A 17,073-nucleotide genomic window follows, 5' to 3' on the forward strand; every position below is an offset into this window, starting at 1 on the left:
GAGTGTGGAAGGCCGATACTGTTTGTTGCAATTCCACCAGGCTGCACCTTCTCACTGCTTGGGTGGGGGAGGGGAAGGCCAATGTTTCTGCTTTTGACTGGACCGGGGCTCTGCTTCTGACTGCAGGGGGGGACGGGGGGCCCTCCAATACAGGCCCAGCAGTTCTGGCTGAAAAGCTGTGTATCAGGTGGAGGGCCGCCATCTCTCTCTTCCGCTAAACCGTGAGAGAGAGAGAGATGGTGCCCCTTGGTAGCGGCGCCTATGGCTGAGGCTATGATCTATGAATGTCTCTTGAGAACCGTTGTGATCTCTTTATTAGGAATGACGGCATATAAAATCCTCAAATGAATAAATAAATAAATAGGTCGTAGGCTAGCCACGGCTCTTTACTTAAAGGCACCTGGGCTGTTCTTTCCATTATTGGATCCTCTCTGTCGGGACGCTCTGACTTCCCTGTTTTGTTAGTATCTTTCAAAGATACCACCCTCCAAACCATGTGTTAGTGAGCAATTGTCGGCCTTCCCCCATGTTCTCATGTAAAAGCTGCTCTGTCTCTGATCTCAAATACAGAATAAATAAAACAGAAGGAGCACTTCTGTGAAGGAACAGATGTGTCAGGGTCAGACCTGGATAATAATAATAAAGGGGATGGACTGGCTCCCCTATGATGAGAGGACATGGTCAAGGTGACTAGCAGAGCGGGGTTTAAAAGAGGTTTGGACAAGTTCCTGGACAGAAAGACCATAAAACATTATTAGCCACTGGTAGACTAGAGAAAGTCATTGCTATGCCTGGAAGTGATTAACAAGAAATGGATCTACTTTTTGGGATCTTCTGGGTACTTGTGATCCAGTCTGGCCACTGTTAAAGACAGGATGCTGAGCTTGATGGACTTTGCTCTGACTCAGAATGGTACTTCTTATGTTCTTATGTAACAGATAGAAAAAAAACAGTCTATTTGAGGAACTTGAGGGGTCATTTACTAAAGGTTTCTCCCATTTTGTGTATATGGGAAAAATACATAGGGGCCGATGCAATATTAAATGCGGAAAGCGGACGCTGACTTTTCAGCGCCCGCTTTCTTAACGCGTGCATGATGCCTGCAGGGGGGGGTTGCATGCAATAAACAAATTAGGGGGTCGCACTAGCAAGGAGGTGCTAGGGTCGCCTTTTTTTTAACTCAGTGGTCACTTTTTTTTAACTCAATGCGCTCAGCTATTAATGCCTGCTCCAGGCAGACGTTAATAGCTGAGAGATAAATGTGCATCTGAGACGCACATTTATTTTTTTACATTTGGAGTGAATGAGTAATAGCCTCATTCACATGCATTTGCATGTGATGAGCGCTATCCCATTCACTCCGCGTCGGACAAGCATTAAATAGGCACTAATCCCCCTATTGCATTAGGGGGTGGATTAGAGCCTATTTAACCCGCGTCTGACTGCGGGTTATACAAGGATGTATATCGGAAGATATTTTCAAACTCGTCAGAATTCGGGGGCCCCCGAACCCGATAGGAAAACCCCATGAATTTTTTCAAATGGGGTTCTCTTATCGTTTTGGGGGGGGGGGGCGGGAAGAATGGGCACTTAAAAATAAACCCCAAACCCACCCCGACCCTTTAAATTGAATTCTTTCGCATCCTCCCCCCCAAAATTTTTAAAGTACCTGGTGGTCCAGCGGGGATCGCATCCCCCCCCCCCCAAAATTTTTAAAGTACCTGGTGGTCCAGCGGGGATCCCGGGAGCGATCTCCCGCTCTCAGGCCGTCGGCTGCCACTGATCAAAATGGCGCCGATGGCCCTTTGCCCTTAGCATGTGACAGGGTATCCGTGCCATTGGCTGGCCCCTGTCACATGGTAGGAGCAATGGATGGCACTCCCGGGACCCCCGCTGGACCACCAGGTAGTTTAAAAATTTTGGGGGGGTATGCGAAAGAATTAAATTTAAAGGGTCGGGGTGTCTTTTTTTTTTGTTTTCGGCACGACACAGCCGATTAAAACGGGTAAGAATCGCGGGAACGAAGATTTCCCGCGGTTTTACCCAAACTCGATACCGGAAACAAGTCCGGTACCGATTCACATCCCTTACAGTGCACTCGGCTGAGCGCACTGTATTGCATCGGCCCCATAGTAAATAAAGCCCAGGGCAAGTAAGGAACTCCAACTGCAGGGCAATCTGCCAACACTCTCTTCATATCTACTCTTATAACTCTGCTCTCAGAAGAGTTTTAAGAGCAATTTGAAAATACAAGATTTTGGATCAACTATGTTATGTTCATGAGGCAGAAGAAAAGGACTATAGTAGTCCCAAGAGCTTGTTCTTTAAAACATTCACTAGTCAAATCAAGGTATTAGCCATACCCATCTGTTTGGTTGGTTTTCTTTTTATAACTGTTTTTTTCGGTAAGCTGTGATGGAATTTCCCTTTCTGCATATTAAAAAGGCAGAAGGAAAGCCCTAGCATAGTTTTAAGTCATCTGTAGCAAACGTTCATCTCTGCTGATTTATAATCTACCAGTTCAAATTACATCAGGCCTCTTATAGTCAATTCCATGTGTAAAGATTAGCACCTTAGGGGCCATTGAATTGTTAATGGAAAATATGCCTCAAAAACAGTTTTAAGTTGGCAATGTTTCTTAATTTTTGGGAAATTTAACGTTACAGAAGAGGAGAACAAGCATCCAGTTGCTGGCCAATGGGATGAGGAGGGACCAGGACAGGCTTCAGCCTTATTTTGAATTCCTACTAAATTCAACTAGTCCCTACAAATTTCTTCTGCTCCAGGACAGACTGTTTTCTCTGTGATTTGTCTTTTCCTATCGCATGGACTTCCGGTTTGATCCACAGCAGGATTTACTTTTAATTTTCTTCATTCAGTACATAAGACATGATTTTTGTGTCTCAGAAACATGATTTACTATGTCACTCACCAATAATGCATCATCCCCCTCAATAATAGCTACCACAATATGCAGGGGGAAGTTACAACATGGATCCAATTGGCTGGGGTAGTGGGGATCAAACCTGCAGTGATGGGTGTTCAAGGCCCAGTGATCTTGCACTGGAGCCACAGGGACTTGGGTGCAGCAGGAATCTTATAGAACTAATGAAGCTAAAACAGTGTTAGGGCGACACCCCTGGAGGCTCCTTACTGAACCAGCATTAGGTATGTCCCAAACTGAGGGCTGTATATAAGGAGCCCTAGCCTGACACACTTTTACTGCTCCAACAGTCCTCATAAAGTTTGCTTTATGATATCCCATTGCCTGCCTGGCCTTTTTTCTTGTGTGTCCCTGGTGTGTATTGTATTCTGCTGTCTGCTTCCATCCAGATCTTCAGCTCCACTTCTGGGTCGTACTCTAATTCCTGTTTCACTCCACCTAGTAAGTTATTGCGGCCGCTTGCAACCAAGGTCCTGACCTACAGAGAATGGCAGCTGCTTCAGGCAGATGACATTGGCTCTGGATCAGCTGGTCTCTCTAAGATATGCCCCTGCCCAGGAGCTATACCTTCTCTCGGTCCTTAGCAGAGTGGGCTGTGATAGCTTGGACCAGTCCAAACAGATACCTGTCTAGGGCAATCTCTTGCAGACCCGAAAGACCTCATGGAGGCAGTAGAAGGGATACAGGCTCAGTCTCTTTCCCTTCAGCCGAGGGTGGACTCTCTCCAGGACCTTACCACCAGTCAAGGTGAGCAAACCTGGCCAGATTTTTCACCTCCAGGGCCTCGATTGCCGCTTTCTGAAACGGTTGGTGGCAATAGGAGTGAGCTGCAGGGATTCCTGTGTCGATACAAATTATGGTTTCATCTACATTCGTTCTCATATCCATCAGAACCGCTCAAGGTGGGGTTTATGATTAGCCTGCTCCCAAAGAAAGCCCTGGTGTTGGTAACTCCATTTCTGAAATGAGATGCTCCAGTCCTGAACTAAGCAGACTCATTTGTGTCTGCCCTCTCCCAGGCTTATGGTGAACCAGGTTGTGTTCAGCTGGTGGAAGGTAAGATCTTGGGTGCCACCAGGGGTGGTGAAGCATGACTGAATACACCATGGATCTTAATCAGTTAGTGAATGATCTGAACTGAAATGATCTGGCCCTGAATGCTAATTTCCAGTGGGTCTAGTAGCCCACATCAAGGATGAATTTGCCTGCCTAGAACCCCTAGCCAACCTAAAAGCCTTGCTTACTTTGATGGTAACTTGCAAACAACTCTGCGCAGTCCCATATACATGCATATAAGACCACACGGAGATCAGCTACGATATTTTATAACCTGCATGTATCAGGTACATGCAGATTACAAAATACATGTATGTCTACCCCGTAACATACTCGTATATGTTTCCGTACTCACGAAAGACTCTGGAACCACTCATTAAAACAGACTTTACGAAATAACAGCCTGCAAATTTCTTTGTATAACCTGCTCGCAACAATCATGAAGCAAACAAAAATTAAATATTAATGTTTAAGTCCATGCCAACTGCATATCTGATACCCATTGTAGCACTAACTATTTCTTTTTTTTTTCTTTATCAAAATATATTCCAAGTACAGAAAGAAAATGTGGAAAGTTTTAGCTCTGCATCTAGGCTAATTACATCTGAAGAATGTCTTTTTGTGAAATGTAGTGCTGTCAGGGATACAAGCTAAATCCACAACATTGGACACCTCACCATCCAGTTCAATGACGTTTCACGAGTGCGCCATCTCCATGGAATTCTCATAATCATATTCTCTAATCAACAGCTTATCTTGGACTTGTATTCTTCCTCAAAACAGCTCTTTTTCTCTCTAGTTAGAGCCTGGCATCTAGAGACAGATAAAAGGAGAGGATGAATCACAGGAACTGAGAAATAGACCTCAAAGTTAACAGTGCCACAATCTTGGGACTGAAAAGGACTTGAGGCATATAGACTCAGAGGAAAACGTGTGCCGATTAGATAGAGTGTCCCTACTTATGGTTTCCCAGAGAGGAGGTTTAAAACATGTCAGCTTTCAATCTGCTTGAGTACTCTCTGAGAATATCTGGTGGTGCTCAGCTAACCCAGGAATTTGCTCCGGAACTATCTCTATCTTTCTTTTTTCTTGAGTAACATTACTATATTGTTTACATTGCATGGGTCATTTTGTGAACATAAATGCTGACAAATCATAGACTAGTGAATCTCCAAAGAGGCACTTACAACCCATTATACTGACACTCAAGAGAAACCCCTCCCTGGTGAAAATAAGTGAAACCAAACTGATGCTCACATTCACCTATCTGGTAACTGAAGAGGTTAGAGGTTTATGGCACTTGAGCACAAAAACATTTTCCCCTACCGTCAGATGAAAATCTTAACAACTATAATTGTGAGACATTTTGCCATTTAAAAAAAGCAGAACTTGATTGTCAGACTTCTTTAGAAAAGGGAGTTGATAGTATTCGTTTATAGTAATGGTGTTTCTTCTGAGCTGAAATGCTACTTAAATGTGTGTTAGGAGAATGATACATTCTGAAGCTTCCCAATATTGAATGGTTCTAATGAGGTTTGTCTATTGTGTTGTACCTACTAAATGGGTTCTTTTTTTTTATACACCTGATAGTTCCACCTTGCACTTTTTTCTTCTAGCTCAGTTAAAACCAGTGCTGGAATTCTGGCACCATGCGCCTTCATTTGCAACTACCCAAGTATTCTCCCCCTATTTTAATAGATTAACCCCTTACCCCCACAACTATCACCAGCACCCCAATCCTAGTCTGCGCATTACAGTAGCTGTTCTGAGGCCGGGAGCCTCCAGAACCCTGTATCATGGCTCTAAATTTGGCCATGATAAGGTCCATATTCAGAGGCATTTAGCCAGATAACTCGCAAGTAATGCCGATCTTTCAATATCTCCCCCACTTATCTGGCTAAACTTTAGCTGGTTATCTTATTATCCGGCTAAAGTGTAACCCTGAGCGTAGAAAGGGAGGTAATAAATGTTTTTTAAATAAATAAATAAATAAATTACACCAGGCCCTAAAACACTACTATACATCCTATTAGGAAAACAGAACAAACCAAATGACACATTAGCAGAATACTTCACCTCAATCACACATGTAGAACACAGATAGAAACTCGCCATATATAGAATAAAGTGACCACAAAGTATAAATGGAAAAGTACAGACATAAACTGAACTGGAAACTGCAACAAGTCAGTCTCACTATGTAGTGAATGTAAGGAAAAACTAAAGCATTATCCTTCCTCAGAAAACATCAAACAATAAAATCAAGAAATATAAAGCATCAATCATAATAGTGAAAATACTAATAAAAATAATTAATATTTCAAAACAGCAGATGAACAGAATAACATCCAATATTTTTTAAAAGTTCACAAACATCAATACAATATTTCAAAACTGCACACACATCAAATAATACCCGATTAATTAAAATCAATAAGGATTAAAAAAAAAATCACTCGCTCTCCATATCTGGGTACTTTTGACTTCCAGTCAACCTGAGATTGTGGTGGAGTAGTGGGAGGGGAAGGGAGGTGCACGCACTTTCTCCTATCTCTTATACACATATATTCATCCTCATGCTCACACTGGCACACATAAACACTCTTTTAAAACTCACCCACACTCACAGACACACAACAGCTGGTTGGCTCCCTCTCTCTCAGGCTCACACACACACTGGCTTACTCTATCTTGGGCACATGCACGCTGGCTCTCTCCCTCTCTTCCACACACACATATACTGGCTCCATTCCCTCTCCTCCATACACACAGTGGCTCTGCTCCCTTTCCTCCACACAGTCGTGGAACACACCAGAATTGTTTCCTTAGCTTATTTATTCTAGGTTTTTTCCTATCATGTTACAATAGCTTTTTCCCTATCTTGCAACAGCATCATGCTCATCCTGACAAAAGATATCATGCTGGCATCTATGGAGTATGATCCTCTTACATTAGAAAAATGAAGTAAGAATAAATCCAACTGGTGACTATGTTATAAGTCATAATGCCCAAGTCACTGATATTCATTCTGGTTGTTTTCAGATATACAGTAGCCTCTACAAATGATATTTTTTACTTCAAAACTGCAATTTCCCAAATTATGATTTGTAGGTTACTATTTTCATTTCCTGGATGATACATCTGATTTTAGGTTTGGTCTGGTTAGAGCAGCCTTGGGTGCTTTCCACTGGAGTCTCTCCTCCAGCTTAGCTGATAAATCAGAGAGCACAGGCTTCTTTTCTCCTACAGGGAACTGTTAGGTTTCCCGAATGGAAACTGGCGATCGATTTGGAACATGAAACCTTACCTGTTCCTGTCTATGCTTGGGAAGATGTAGTATCAGATCTAGAAGTCTTCAGACCTCTCCATCCCTATGCAACTGGCTGCTGTAGCACTTTCATTTAATCCTGAATTTCATCATATTGGGGCAGATATTAAAAAAAAAGCCAAGCTCTTAAATTTAGGCCTCTAAATTAGATCCTTAAGGGGGTCATTTTCTAAAGGGATCGCACGCGAAAAGGGACGATGCCTAGATGGGGCGGAGTCCACTCCGGAAGGGGAGGAGTCGGGGCAGACTCCATGATGACTTCGCTGACGGCGAAAGGTAAGAATCCTTATCGCCGCCGGTGGCGCTATTGGGTGCGAAAGCCGGCAGCGATAACACCGTGTTGGTGCGATTGCTGCCGGCTTTCGCAGGCCCACCCCCTGGTATCGCGTGATTCACTATTCTCTGCGAGAATAGTGAATCCAGGCCTAAGTTGGCACCTATTTTCAGCTGAAAATTCACATAAATTCAGGTTCCTAAAAGTTAGGCCCCTAAATTTAGAGCTATTTATTTGCCTAGATTTAGGATCTTAAATTAGGTGCCCAGTTCTAAAAATCAGTGCTAATTTCCTAACTTAGGGCCTCATTTACTAAACATTTTTTCCATAGACATAGAATGGAAGAAAAGCCTTAGTAAATAGATCCCTTTGTTTCCCCGCCCTAACTCTGACCCCATAGCTACCCATTTTTTAGGATCCTAAATTTGGGAGCCTAATGAAACTAGAAGCCAAACTTTACATACTCAACCTCAGTCAATTTTCAAAAGGGCTAATTTAGAGGCCTAACTCCAAATGTCAGAAGCCTAAAATCTTTGAAAATTGGCCCTCATAATATTTACTATTAGGTCATATACAGTTAGGTCATTTCACCCAACAAGATCTTAATACAATTTACAATTGCAGCCTGGAGGCCTGTAATGTACGTTTAGCCCATGCAGTGCATTGCAGGTAATTTTCAAAGGGAAGCCACCTGCTCTGAGACATTTTTGAAAACTAGCAGCAGGATAAAACTGTCAGCATCTTTTGCACTTCTTACCTGCATGGGGGGGGGGGGGCCAAGAGCAGGTAAAATAGCAAACGGACCTTTGAAAATCAAATATACCTGGCCTGTTTGACTCCTCTGACCTGAACACACTCACGAGAATGCCTCTTTCAAGCCTGGCTAGGAGACTACATGCTGTGGAAGCCCGCATGTACTCGCAGCTGGGCAGAGGAAGCAATTATCTCAAGCCAAGTTATTTTACCTGGATACATGACTTTGAAAATTGTCCTCACAGGTGGTAATTTTCAAAGCCGTTTACACATATAAAAATGCCGTGCTGTATGAAAATGGCTCATTAGAAAATGCGGCCGGTGTGTGTCCTTTGCAGAAAATGTGTGCGTAACTCGATTTCACATCTACGTTTGTAACCCCCTTTTCGATGGCCGTCCGGAATGCAGACGCTCATGGCTGTCCCCGGGGACATTTTCTCCCATCTCTCTCTCTCTTGTCTCATACCAAACGCTTCCCTGGGGTGCCAGGGTTCTTTCTGGCGAGGGAGAGGATTTAATCTGTGGGGACCCAGGCTCTCAGGGGTGGGCACCAACACACGGTCTCTCGGTCCTTCTGCTCAGCTGTGCTCACTGTTTGGATGTCCTGGCTATAGGGCACCTCTACCGTTTTAAAGAAGACGCTGGCCAGACATAATGGAGTGTTCCAAGATGAAGTTACTGCAACCAAAAATATTTCAGATCCAATTGGAAAGAAAATTTCTCCGGCTGATCTTCTCACAAAAAACTGAACAGTCAAAAAGTATTTCTTTTCTCGGTTTTATCAGCTGAGTCCGTGTCCCTAAGGGTGACAAGCAGTAGGCAAAGACCCAAGACCCTTTAGTAGTACAGGGTGGCCCATGGAAAAGTAGCCTACCTCATGGCACTGGTATTGGAGGTGGGCTACTTTTCCATGAGCCACCCTGGCCTGTAGAATGTGGGCTCCTAGTGGGGACTGGGATCTCCTTATCTCTCTCTGATGTTAAAACTGGACCTCTGGTTCTAGACAGTCCAAACAATGTCCCAAAATCTCTCCTCCTTCTCAGGGCAAGGACTTGGTAGCAGAATATCTCTCCCAACACAACAGAAACAAAAACGTCTCAGTATTCACAGACTGGTTCTCTCTTCCTCTCTCAGGACACTGCTGTCTCTACTTAGCTGGATAGAAAGAATCACTACACCTCATCCTGATCTTCCACAGCCAGGGGGGGAAATCCTCCTGGGTAGGACCAGGATCCAAACAAAACCCCTCTTCTTAAAAACATAGACCTCTCTCAAAAACCCCTCTGTCACTCTCTTCCAAACCTGGGGACACTGCCAAGGGAAAATGTTTCTTCCCCTGGATCAGGCTAAATTGGGGAGCACTGCAACACTGTCCTGCTTCTCAAAGCTCCAACACAAAAAAAACCCCACACTGTTCCTTATGCATGGCTGCTTTTAGGGAGCTAACTGTCCAATCCAGGCAAGCTTCTTGGGAGATGCCGGTAAGGGACGGTCAGCAAACTACCCTTCCTACCTAAAATCCTATCTCAGGGCTTAAGGTGCGGTCAATTTAGCTAGTGGGGATCTAGAGGATCCCTACACTTTTGTGCATTCAAAAATGAGGTGTTCCGGGGAGCTGAGTTTTGATTTACATGCGTGCTTTCAGTTTTAAAAAGTGGGCATCTAAATCCTGCCTGCTAGGAGGAGCCCTCAGTGGGCTGCACTCAATCCTGTTCTAGCCTCCACCTTGAAGACTGAATGATGTGGCAAGGCCAGTCCCATAAAAACCCTCCCTGATTCTTAGACTGGGGCTTTATCATCGAGTCACCTTGGCTCCTTGCTCTGGCCAACCTTGCACTTATTGGTGCTTCCTGTGTGGTCTTCTTGCCTTGCCTTGGCCTTGTTCCCAGTTTAGGCCTTCTTGCCTTGTTATCTTGTTCCTATTTTGTTTGTTTTCATGTGGGTCTCCCAGTGGTCCTCCTGTTACCTGTGGGCCTCCTGGTGGCTCTCCTTGTTTTTGTATTTCTTGCCATTGTCCTTCCTAGGTCTCCCGGTTGTTTAGCTTGTCCATTGCTCTGTTCCTGTTCTGTCTGAGCCTCCCAGTAGCCCTCCTTGTCTATGTATTACTTGCCTTTGCTTCATCTAGGCCTTCCAGAAGCCTATCTTGTTTCTGTGTTCCTTATCTTGTCCAGGCCTTCCAGTGGCCTATCTAGCCTGTCTGTATCCTGCCTTGCACCCCCATTCCAGTTTCACCCTTATTCCTGCCTGTGTGTGTTACCTTGTTGCTGCCAGTGTGTTCCTAGCCTTGCCTCTCCACCCAACCTTGGTTCCCTGTCCTGTTTTACCTTGTCTCCCAGTCAACGTTCCTTCGACTGATTTTTTTGTTACTGACCTGGACTGACTTCTGACCTTGCTGTTCCATATCTCCGCCTGTTTTGACGTCTGCCCGGACCACGATTGTTTGATCTCTGCCTACTTCGACCCCTGCCTGGACACGACTCTGATTGAACTCTGCCAGCCCTGACCCTTGCCTGTTCTTTGACTCCACCTGAATGCTACCTGACCAGATCACAGCCTGCCTTGTCCCTGCCAGAAAAGTCCTGTCAGCCACCAGAACCTGCAGGCCCAACCCAAAAGGGAGGTGGCTGGACAGGGAGAAGACCCTTGAGTCCTGAACCACTCCTGTTGGGGATTACCTTGTACTGGCCTGCCCAGCCCTATCATCCACATCCACATGTCAGAAGCAGGTGCAACTTTGTACAGGGAATTTTTGCATGTACTGTCCAAGAATTTTCAAACTGAAAGTATTTGCATATTTTTGCTTTGAAAATTTGTGAATAGTCTGCAGGTAAAAAGTAACCACAGATGTTCCAATTTTTGAAAAATGACCTCCATGAGGGCAATATTCAAACTGCCCACAGAACTGCATAGTCCACAGATACTGTTCACCTGTGGATTTGCAGCAATTTTCAGAAAAAAAAAGTACCTGCACAACATTGTACCTCCTTTTTGTGCAGATACCTTTTTTTGAGTAAACCTGGTGAATACTTTAAAAAAATGCATGCATTTTTTCAATCCCCACCCTACTCTGCCCTTGGGAACATCACTGTCAGGTGCTGAGTGGCTTCCTTACAAAGGACGACAAGGACAGAGTCTGGAAGAGGCCAGGGGTCTTGGTAAGCAGTAGCTCAGAAAGAAGCTCACAATGCACAGCACCCAGGTGGTGTCTTCATTCGACACTGTTATGACCGTCAGTCGCAGACTGCTGCGACCGCTCTTACTCACATCATGTGCTGCCGACCTCTCTTCCTTGGGTGAACTCGCGGCTGTGGCTAGTTGCTTCCAACGCATGTTGCCCTGTTCTGGGACTCCACATGGCGGCAAGGACGCCACTGACAGCCATGTCTCCTCCATGAGCCTTCCTAGGCTCATGCGCTACTCGGCCCTCCTTTAAGGACACCAGGGCGGGAACCTCAGGGGCATCTCCTCCTGATGACATCACTAGCCCCGGACTCTTAAGCACCACTGGGGCCTGGCTCTAATCAACTTGGCAATGAGTTCCATCATTGCTGATTCCTGCTGCTGTCTCCTCGGACCGTGGTTCCCATTTCCTGCACTTCCTGGTGTGAGACACTCTTCGGGAACCCGCTTCTCGGGGGCTCTCTCCTGTCTCTGGCTATTCGCTCCTCGGAAGGTCCTGTACCTCAGAAGCCTTGCCTGCCAGCTTCCCCGCTCCTCGGGGTCGCTCCTGGAACTACACTGCCTCTTGGAGACTCAGCGTTGGTTTACCCCGCTCTGCGGGCCATTGCCTTTCTACTTCAGCGAATGTGCCCCGCTTCCCCACTCCTCGGGGCAGCGCTTTGTGTACTTCAGTGACTGTTCCGCGCTTCCCCATTCCTCAGGGCAGTGCCCTGATTCACTTCAGAGACTGTGCTCACACTTCCCCGCTCCTCGGGGTAGTGCCTATGTGCATTGCCAGAGACTCCATTGGGGGCTTCCCCACTCCTCAGGTAAGCCTACGTCATTTCTCCTCTGCTGACTCACCACATGGCTCTGCTCCTCGGCATTGTCCTCTCGGCACTCCTCCAATACTCTAGCATTCTCCGCTCCTCGGGACCTGCTCTGCACTCCACCACAGTGAGTTTCTGCTCTCTGGGCTGTGTGATCTGCTGCTACAGACCTTGCCTCCCAACGGTCAGGTCCAGTGGGGCTCCTCCCCGTGGGCGGTACCAACTTTCACCTCGGGCCAAGGGCCCACTAAGCCACGGATCCTAACAGACACCACAGCTGTTCCCCACCGCATGAGCCTGCCAGTGCAGGCTGTACCTGGGACTTTTGATGGTCTGTGGAATTTGAGGGCACAGTCAGGTTAAGGCTTGGGCCTAGGAGTGGATCAGGAATCCGGCATGGATCCAAAGTCAGGCATGGATCAGGAATCAGTCGCATTTCCATAGACAAGGCCTCAGAAGACTGGAGCAGCAAGAGTGTGTCAAGCAGGGTATCCTTATATACAGCTTCGAATCAGGGAACACACCCATGGCTGGTCTAATCAGGAGCTTCCAGAGGCTACCAGGTAGATTACCAAGGTATTTTGAGCTCAGTTGGTCTTGTGGATAATCTTGAAGGTCTCCACCCCTGCTATTCCTCACAACCTACCCCAAATGTAAAAAGCATATTTTCATTGGTAAAGCACTGTTACACCCAAGGAAATGGCTTTGAAATTTTCCCAAGCTTCCAAATTGGCAAAATGTTATAAATTATAATTGCTTTTACTCCAATTCCATATTAGTAAATGGAGATAGAGCAACTTGCTCGGTTCAGTCAGGACATTCATGAGCCAAGATTGTGGGTCTCACAAAACTAAACTCTCGATTCTTCCACATATACTGGGAGTGTCTCCAACTCTATATTTAAAAAAATACATTTCTTAATATTTTCAAATATGAATTCTAGTATCGCTTTTCACTTGAATGCTGTTAAGAACTGATGTGTTCTCCGTGCGGAGTTAGCAATCTGATGTGGATCCGCTGTGATCTCCATGAGGAGATAGCAATCTGATGCCAAAGCTCTGTAGAGAAAGCTGGGAGTTAGCAATCTGTCAGAAAGCTCTGTTGTTAAAGCTGGTATTTAGCAATCTGTAGTTATTTAGAGTAGTTGTGGGTGGATCCTTGGACCAGTGGCAGGTGACCACGCCCTCGGGGGAAATCCCGAAAGGGACCACTGGTCAGGCTTAGTGTAGGAGACAGACACACACTAGTTCTTTTATTAGACAATATGGTAAACCACCAGAGGTGGCAGTAGTGAGCTGGAAGCGCCCGGCTGGGCTGTAGTCCCTCAGGTATTGGAACAGCGATCCCAGGGTGGCTGAGCTGTAGAGAAACTAAAACAGTGAGTAGGCAGTATATGCAGAGTTCTGGAACAAGTCCTTGATGGTAACACTCACACAATAGTCTCTAAAGGCAGCCCAGGAGATGGTATACATTAGGCCCTCGAGGAGTGAGTACCTGTACCCAGGGAAAGCTCCGAGAGATAGATGGAAACTCACAATGTTGTAAACAGCGATGACTTCTTAGCAGAAGTGGTATTCATGAGCAAGTCCGGGACGTGGGCCCTCGAGGAGCGAGTACTGGTTCCGGACAGTAACCTGCAAAGAAAAAGAGAAAGCAAGGCCCCCGAGGAGCGGGTACCTCTAGTGAAGTCTGAGGAGGCAGAGTAGCTAGGGTTGCGGAGAGCGAATCCCATCCGCAGCGACCAGGAGGAAGCTAGGTAACCAATCCCTTGTTAACTCATCTTATTAGCGAAAACTGAGACCTTAAATTTCTGGAGCTGGTGACGTCATCTCAGGGGGACGCCCCTGAGGTTCGCGCCAATGCTGGTACATCAGTCGGCCACGCGTGCGCGCCCCTAGGCATTTGGTCAACATGATGGCTTGCAGCGTCGAGCCGGTCCGGGAACGCCGGAGGAGGATGACCTGGAGATGCCGCAGCAGCTAACCTTCCATCAACCCTGAAGGGAGTCACCAACGAGGTCAGGTGGGCGGAGCAGAGACGTCAAGCAGCGACGGACACAACAAGAACATAAGAACATGCCATACTGAGTCAGACCAAGGGTCCATCAAGCCCAGCATCCTGTTTCCAATGGTGGCCAATCCAAGTCACAAGTACCTGGCAATTACCCAAACACTAAGAAGATCCCATGCTACTGATGTCAGTAATAGCAGTGGCTATTCCCTTAGGGGTAGATTTTCAAACCGCGCGATTTGGCCTACTTTTGCTGGCGCATCAGGCGCAAGCAAAAGTACGCTGGATTTTAGTAGATACGCGCGGAGCCGCGCGTATCCGCTAAAATCCGGGATCGGCGCCGAGCCGCGCAGCCTACCTCCGTTCCCTCCCCTCACCTTCCCCTCCCTTCCCCTACCTAACCCACCCGCCCGGCCCTGTCTAAACCCCTCACCTACCTTTGTCGGGGGATTTACGCCTCCCGGAGGGAGAAGTAAATCCCCGCGCGCCAGCGGGCTGCTAGCTCACCGGGACGCGACCTGGGGGCGGGTACGGAGGGCGCGGCCACGCCCCCGGACCGCCCCAGGCCATAACCACGCCCCCGGACCCGCCCCCAAAACGCTGCCAACACGCCCCCTAAACGCCGCGACGACCGGGCTCGCTCCCCCGACACGCCTCCGACACGCCCCCCTCTGAGAACCCCGGGACTTACGCGAGTCCTGGGGTCTGCGCACGCCGATGAGCCTATGCAAAATAGGCTCACCGGCGCGCAGGGCCCTGCTCGCCTAAATCCGCCCGGATTTGGGCGGATTTAGGCGAGCAGGGCTCTTAAAATCCGCCCCTAAGTCAACTTGATTAATAGCAGTTAATGGACTTCTCCAAGAACTTATCCAAACCTTTTTTAAACCCAGCTTCACTAACTGCACTAACCACATCATCTGGCAACAAATTCCAGAGCTTAATTGTGCGTAGAGAATTTTCTCCTATTGGTTTTAAATGTGCTACTTGCTAACTACATGGAATACCCCCTAGTCCTTCTATTATCAGAAAGAGTAAATAATTGATTCACATCTACCTATTCTAGGCTTCTCATTATTTTAAAGACCTCTATCATAGCCCCCCTCAGCCGTCTCTTCTCCAACTGAACAGCCCTAACCTCTTTAGCCTTTCCACATAGGGGAGCTGTTCCATACCCTTTACCATTTTGGTCACCCTTCTCTGGCTTCTCCAGTCGCAACTATATCATTTTGGTCGCCCTTCTCGTGGCTTCTCCAGTGCAACTATATCTTTTTTGAGATGCGATGACCAGAATTGTACCCAGTACTCAAAGTGCGGTCTCACCATGGAACGATACAGAGGCATTATGACATTTTCCGTTTTATTCACCATTCCCTTCCTAATAATTCCTAACATTCTGTTTGCTTATTTTTTGACTGCTTCAGCACACTGAGCTGACGATTTTAAAGTATTATCCACTATGAAGCCTAGATCTTTTTCCTGGGTGGTAACTCCTAATATGGAACCTAACATTGTGTAACTAAAGCATGGGTTATTTTTCCCTATGTGCAACACCTTGCACTTGTCCACATTAAATTTTATCTGACATTTGGATGCCCAATCTTCCAGTCTCGCAAGGTCCTCCTGCAATTTATCACAATCCGCTTGTGATTTAACTACTCTGAATAATTTTGTATCATCTGCAAATTTGATTACCTTACTTGTCGTATTTCTTTCCAGATCATTTGTAAATATATTGAAAAGCATTGGTCCAAGTACAGATCCCTGAGGCACTCCACTGCCCACTCCCTTCCACAAAGAAACTTGACCATTTAATCCTACTCTGTTTCCTGTCTTTTAACCAGTTTGTAATCCACGAAAGGACATCGCCTCCTATCCTATGACTTTTTAGTTTTCTTAGAAACCTCTCAGGAGGGACTTTGTCAAATGTCTTCTGAAAATCCAAATACACTACATCTACCGGTTCACCTTTATCCACATGTTTATTAATCCCTTCAAAAAAATGAAGCAGATTTGTGAGGCAAGACTTCCCTTGGGTACATCCATGTTGACTGTATTCCATTAAATCATGTCTTTCTATATGCTCTATAATTTTGATTTTTAGAATAGTTTTCACTAGTTTTCCCAACATTGAAGTCAGGCTCATTGGTCTATAGTTTCCCGAATTGCCCCTGGAGCCATTTTAAATATTGGGGTTATATTGGCCACCCTCCATTCTTCAGGTACAATGGATGATTTTAATGATAGATGACAAATTATAATTTATAGATCAGAAATTTCATTTTTGAGTTCCACATTTAATGGAAATCAATATACTGACCTTATTCTGACAACCGTGCATGCCTGTGAAAGTTCCCCATGATCTGGAAAGTTAACTCAAGTCAGGTGAAATAAGAGCATGGATAATCAAGGCTACATGTATTCCAGCTCTTGTAAAATCATGAGAAGTTCAGCAGTGTGGTTTGTCCAAGAGTGCTATTGGCCTTGAACTGATCACATTACCAATATCACTACACCATATGCATCTAAAGAAAGAACCTAAATGGGCCTTGGTTGAATTGAACAAGTTTGTGGTGTAAACTTGACTAATTTCTGGCAGTGCTCCCTTTTAGGAATGTGCATTCATTCCAAATTAAATGAAAAATTCAACAAAATACCCTTGTTTTGTTTCAATTGCAAACAAAATGAAAACAAATCCTTCTGAAATTCTGATTTTTTTTTT

The sequence above is a fragment of the Rhinatrema bivittatum genome, chromosome 4 (assembly GCF_901001135.1).
Source record: "Rhinatrema bivittatum chromosome 4, aRhiBiv1.1, whole genome shotgun sequence".
In the NCBI taxonomy this organism is placed as follows: domain Eukaryota; kingdom Metazoa; phylum Chordata; class Amphibia; order Gymnophiona; family Rhinatrematidae; genus Rhinatrema; species Rhinatrema bivittatum.